The sequence below is a fragment of the Lactuca saligna genome, chromosome 5 (assembly GCF_052625555.1).
Source record: "Lactuca saligna cultivar CGN05327 chromosome 5, ASM5262555v1, whole genome shotgun sequence".
NCBI classification, from domain to species: domain Eukaryota; kingdom Viridiplantae; phylum Streptophyta; class Magnoliopsida; order Asterales; family Asteraceae; genus Lactuca; species Lactuca saligna.
The window spans coordinates 239,492,780-239,498,631 of record NC_136421.1 but is presented as its reverse complement, the minus strand read 5'-3'; the positions used below and the strand labels follow the sequence as shown (position 1 = coordinate 239,498,631).

The following is a 5,852-nucleotide window of genomic DNA, read 5'->3' as shown; positions in this document are numbered from 1 at the left end:
ATCCATAGTACCTGAACTATAGTTGCAGCCTTGTTTCTTTTTCTTCTGAACTCATCTCTTGCAACTATTGCTCTAAGCCTAGTCTGAATAGATACAACAACTCCTTGTCAACCTGAACCATACCAAATTACCCTTTGCTTACCATTTCTTATGGCCACCTCCAAAAGTGAGAATTTGATAAAAAGATTTAAAAAGTAGGAAAATATCAAGAATATAGAGGATAATACATTAAGAAAAAAAATTACCTTCACAAAGAGCAAGTTTCAACCTTCTTCCCCAACAATGTTTGATAGCAAAAAGCTCATATATACCGATCTCTGCTAAAAGTAATAAATGTCTCATTAAGCTAGAAATTATACTAGGATGTTTTAATGAAAGTAATAAATTAAACATACAATCCTATAATGGAAACAAATTAAACTAGGATGTTTTAATAAAAGTAATAAGTAAACGTGCATTGCTATTTCTTGAATTTAGCAAATCATTGTATTTGTATAAGATTGAAGTTTACCCTCTGTGGTAATTCAAGAGCTGGCCTTGATGAACTTGATGGATTTCCCTACAAAAGACAACAAAAATTCAAAATTATTTGTTATAAATGTCTCATTAAGCTAGAAAAAATCGCATGTGAAAAGGTAATATTCAGTACCTATTTCAAATCAACCCTACTCAGCTTACTCTCCTGTAAAAATAATTTATCAGACCAAACATCCAACTCAGAAAACAATATCAAAGTCACAAGACAAAATGGAAAAGAACCACACCTCTTTATCTTGTCGTACCTCCTCTTTTTTAGCAGCAGTAATTTCTGCAACCTCATCTACTCAGCATTAAATGAAAAATACATATTATAAATCAATTTAGGGCATCAGGTGGGTGGTCATACATCTCCTATCCTCTTGACAATTGATTTTCTTCTTCTCCCTGTAAATCGTTCAAATCCAGCTCAAATAAATTGATTTGGGGCATCAGGTGGTCATATGGCTCCACTCCTCTTTGAATCTGTTTATTATTATGCAAGAAAGAGCAAAGGAAGTACAATCGTTAATGAGAAAAATAATGAAATTACTTGCATGGCTATAAGTTCCTGCTTTCTTTCTTTTTGTCTTGAAAGGAATTGACAGAAAATGAATTTATGTAAACAAGCTAAGAAAGAATTTATGTAAATGATCTTTTCGTTTAAAACCATGTTACCTTGAATCTAAAGGAATCACAATAGAGGGGCTGTTACAATTGAGTGTATGGGTTGTTTTGGAGGGTTTTGAGTGCAGGTCATGTTTTGATGCTGTTACAATATTTAGATTCTTTATTAACACCTCTTTTTGTTGGTTGATAAAGTTTGCTGCTAAAAATGACAAAGTTTAGTCCCTGCAATTGAAGATTAGCTGCTGGAAATGCCAGTATTATTTACTGTTACCTTGAATCTTTGTAGACTTTTAGTTATTTTTTTACTATTTATAGCAGCAAAATGTAACAAATTTGACATATTTTCAGCAGTAAATAGTCTTAAAAGCAAAAAAATTGTCAAAATGGCATTCAATTTTAAGCTGAATCACAATTCAGATGGAGTCAAACCTGTTAAATAGTATATACGGGCATTTTAGTAAAAAACTATTACATCGTTAATTTTTTATCAAAAAAAAAGAGTATATAGGGGCATTTTGGACAAAATCTCTTAAAATCATTATTATTTTTTTTTTATCAAAAATACAGTATGGGTTGTATATTTTACAAAACAAACCATTATTTCATTATATATGATTATTTAGAGAATACTAATATAGTTATATGTACTTTTGTTGCCTAAATTACTTTAGCACCACTTTGCAAAGTACACTAACGAGAATTATGTAAATGTTTGTGGATTAGTTGCACACAATAACAAACGGATTTTGTATATTTTACAAAACAAAGCATTATTTCATTATAGCCTTAAAAATTGTCAATTTGTGACACTGCAATTCAAATTTTGGTCATTTTAGAGAGTTGCCCCACTTCTTTTCTTATTAGTTGATTTGTAGTGAGAAATTGGCATTAGCTTTTGTATAGAAGTGTCATATTTTTCTAGGACAGCGGGTGTTTTTAGTAATAAAAAATATGTATACATGGGGCAGTTTGGTCACAATCAAGGGCAAATTCGTCTTTGTGCACGATCATGTAAATGGTCTTGGATACTAATAGTTTCTAAACAACACCTTAATTGACTGGTAAAATCAGTCAATTCTAACAAAAAAAAATTGTATACAGGGGCAATATGGTCATAAAAAAGATGTATGTGTGATTAGCCAAAAGCAGGAGCAGATTCGTCAACTGTTAAAATCAATCAATTTAAACAAAAATAACTGTATACAGGGGCAGAAACGAACCCTAGAGAGGGTTCTGTGTTGACTCCCTCCTGATTTTGAGAAAGAACGCTGAGAAAATGGATCTTCCCTTGCAATTAATCCACATAAGACTAAAAAAGGATGCCATGTCATTTATAATTTCAATTTTTAAAATGATCAGGTATTTTTTTTTTTTGACCGACAGATGCAGGTTACCAACTATTAGATTTGACAATATGGTAAACTTGGTTGGTGTTTTTTATACAAATATATAGTTAGATGGTGTTTTTTAAACAAACAATACTTTGATGGTCTTTATTAAAACTTTCTTACCCATATAAGTCATTTTCCCATTTTAATCCATAAATAGTTTATGCTTTGATATCGCAATACCTTTTCAGAGACACTTTGATATCTCTCCCATAGTGCAGATATACTTGCCTCACCACCAATATCACTGAACAAAAAACAAAACTGGAAGTCTTAAAAAAATCTGCATGTATTCAAGAATTATAAGAAGAAGAAAAAAAACAAGGAAACTAGACTGATCAGGTCTTTGTTGTTAGATATCAACTATGAGAGAGCAGCACATGGATAGCAAGTGGCGAGCGAAAAAGATAAATAAATTTTTACATGTATTCATAACAGGGGTTACCTTGAACGAAAGTTAGTAATTACATCTCATTAAATGCTTCAGTTTTCTTTGTTAGCCCTAAATATCCACTGAAGATCTAAATGAAATCGAATTATAAAGGTTCTCAATTAATGCTTCAGTTTTCTTTGTTTAGCATTTGCATCTCCAACAAAAGTTAGTAATTACATCTCATTAAATGCTTCAGTTTTGTTTAATCTAAGATTTTTGTTTTAGATGTACTTTTATGCACGTACAGATCATCAAACATTATAACATGATTTCTAATTTCCTCCAAATCCATATAATAACATAATCAATTTATTTAAAATCAAAGCTACTAACGTAAATTTCTGGAACCCATTTTCTTCAATTTAGCATCATTGTCTAACGTAAATTTCTGGAACCTACATCATATCATAAATACCATAATTGAGAAAAATAATAAGATTGAAGATGTCGATGAATCTTTTCAAAGCAATAAACTGAAATAAATAAGAAAAAAAGTTGAAATCAAACCTAAGGCAGTGGATGGTTACGGGATAACTAGTGACCAAAGTTAGGGTTAGAGAGTAGAAAGTGAAACGGAATAGACATAAATTATTCATCACGGAGAGAAACAACCAAACAAAAAAACTGAACTTTAGAGAATAAGAGAAGAGAATCAGTGGTGTATTGGTTAACAAACAAAATTGAAGAAACATACCCTAAAATGATTTAGAACGGAACCTAAATGAAAGGAAAATGAGGAGCGTATAATTGAGCCTCAGATCTTCTCTTCGCTCAGAAGACCTGATCACGGATTAACACATCAGGTCAATAAATCATGTTTGTTCGCTTTTCTTCTTCTTCTTCTTCTATCTTCTATTTTTCCTCTTCCGATCACTCTTGACAAATTCACGGTTGTTTAGCTACAAACAAGAAGAGGCGCGGGGGGTTTAAATGAAAATCCCCAAATTTAATAGTAAATTTGCATCCAATCGGACAAATAAACAGTTTGAGAGTATAAATATATATTGGGCAAAATTCGATTACCTGTTGCCGACTAACTCAAACCCTTAACCTTAAACATGATGTGAAGCAATTGATCCATAATCTTCTTCGTCTTGGTCAATTCCTTGGGCTCACATAATCGGACGATGGTGTTAAATAAAGAATTCTTCAAGAAGGAAGGTGCATCACCGTAGTTTGAGGCTAGAAGAGCAAATGAGGATCGGAGGTAGTGGATGTGGATGAGGGGTGGAGACGAGGGAGAAGAAAGTGGGGGTTTAAAAAATTTGGGGATTTCATTTTCCCTCCGAGACGCGCGCTTCTTAAAAAAAATATAAAACGACATTCACAGACGACGAACAAGTGCCTTCCGTGTTTTTAATATTTTTACATGACACACTAACTTAAGGGCACTCAGTAATGCACGACCTAAATCCTTAAAATTTTTAAAGAGATGACACTTTTTTAATGTCGCTCTCTAATGCGTAACATAAATCAAAGAGCGTCGTGTTTTGCGCGTCGTAAAAGGGTCTTTTTCTTGTAGTGATAGAGTTGGAGTTCTCACAAATCCTGAACTTGTTTCATTTAATTGATCATTTACTTATTGCTTTATTCTTTTGTTTAAATCATTGCATACCAACCCCCCATTTATGTGACCATTATTGCACCTTCCGCAAAAAGGTATAAACATTTGTTCCGTGTCTCTGTGGATCGACCCTACTTACCTTGTATTAGATTTCTAGTACAAAGTAGTAGTGTTTAAGGAGTTATTTTACCCCTTTATTTGTTGGGTTTGACACGCTCAACATTATAAAAAATATTGTTGTGTGTAATTTGATGAGTAAGTACAAGCCAACATTTGGGTCGAAGTTTATTCGTTCCTTTACCCTATGTGGATAAAAGCGATATATGTGGGCCCCTCGATGATTTAGTTATGACACCAGGCCCGGGCTGATTTGATTTGTTCAATTAGTTGGTCGTCATAAATCGGAAATCATGAAACAACAGATGGATAGAGAGAATGATTATAATCCGTGTCTCAGTCCATATGATATCTAGAATGGAGGAATATATGATCCCTGATCTAATGGACACGTCATTGACTAGGTGTGAGTTCGACAGTGGCTTTAAGATCTATGATTGCTAGTCGGGTTGGAATCATGCTTACAGTAATAGTTATTAGACTTATCCAAGTGGGAGACTTTTGAATTAGGTGTCTAAGCCCATAATTATAATTGGTATGTACTTGACCCAAGAGTAGCATGGTCCATTTGGGTTGCATGGCACCGGAACAATCTGAATGATGGATAATTGAGAAGAGGTTGTTTATGGTTTATTAATATATTATAAGTTCTAATATATTAATATGAAATCATATTATTTAATTAGTATTGATCAAGAATAATTTGGAATTCATTTTGTGATCAAAAGAGACTAATTAAATATATGGGGATTGATTATGTAAATCATTCATTCTTATAATGTGGGCTTATGATCCATAGTTCTTCATGATGGGCTAAACCCATGTGGTCAGCCATGGATACTCCATGGAGGTTTTAATCCATGGATCATGTGGGATATGGAAAGTCATTAGGATTTACATGGTGTAACCCTAGTTTGCCACACTATATAAGAACCCCTATAGCTCATGAAATTGGCACTTAAGTGGCACTAAGGAGTCACTAGTGGAAACACAAAAGGGCTAGCCAATTTTATGAGTGCAAGTAACCTCCTCTCAAGTTCCTACATTGTTGGTGGTGTTGGGTGATTCCATTTGAGGTGCAACACTTGGGGCACTAAGTTCTTAAAGGTCGAAGGCTTCCAACTACAACAAAAGGTATGTCTTCTGACTTGTTTTATTACCCAAGTATCCAAGTTTGTATGCTAGTTAGGTTAATACCTTGGAA

At 33.3% G+C, this 5,852-nt stretch overlaps 2 long non-coding RNA genes across 2 annotated transcripts; both read right to left on the bottom strand.

Moving 5' to 3' along the window:
- Positions 1-243: 243 nt before the first annotated feature.
- LOC145048875 (uncharacterized) lies at positions 244-684 on the bottom strand. The gene is made up of 3 exons (XR_013683097.1): positions 650-684; positions 512-559; positions 244-317 (listed from the first exon to the last, which is right to left on the bottom strand). It is a non-coding gene; the product is annotated as an uncharacterized LOC145048875 (long non-coding RNA).
- A 2,033-nt stretch (positions 685-2,717) lies between these two features.
- LOC145047859 (uncharacterized) lies at positions 2,718-4,125 on the bottom strand. The gene is made up of 3 exons (XR_013682485.1): positions 3,991-4,125; positions 3,662-3,866; positions 2,718-2,781 (listed from the first exon to the last, which is right to left on the bottom strand). It is a non-coding gene; the product is annotated as an uncharacterized LOC145047859 (long non-coding RNA).
- Between the last annotated feature and the right edge of the window lie 1,727 nt (positions 4,126-5,852).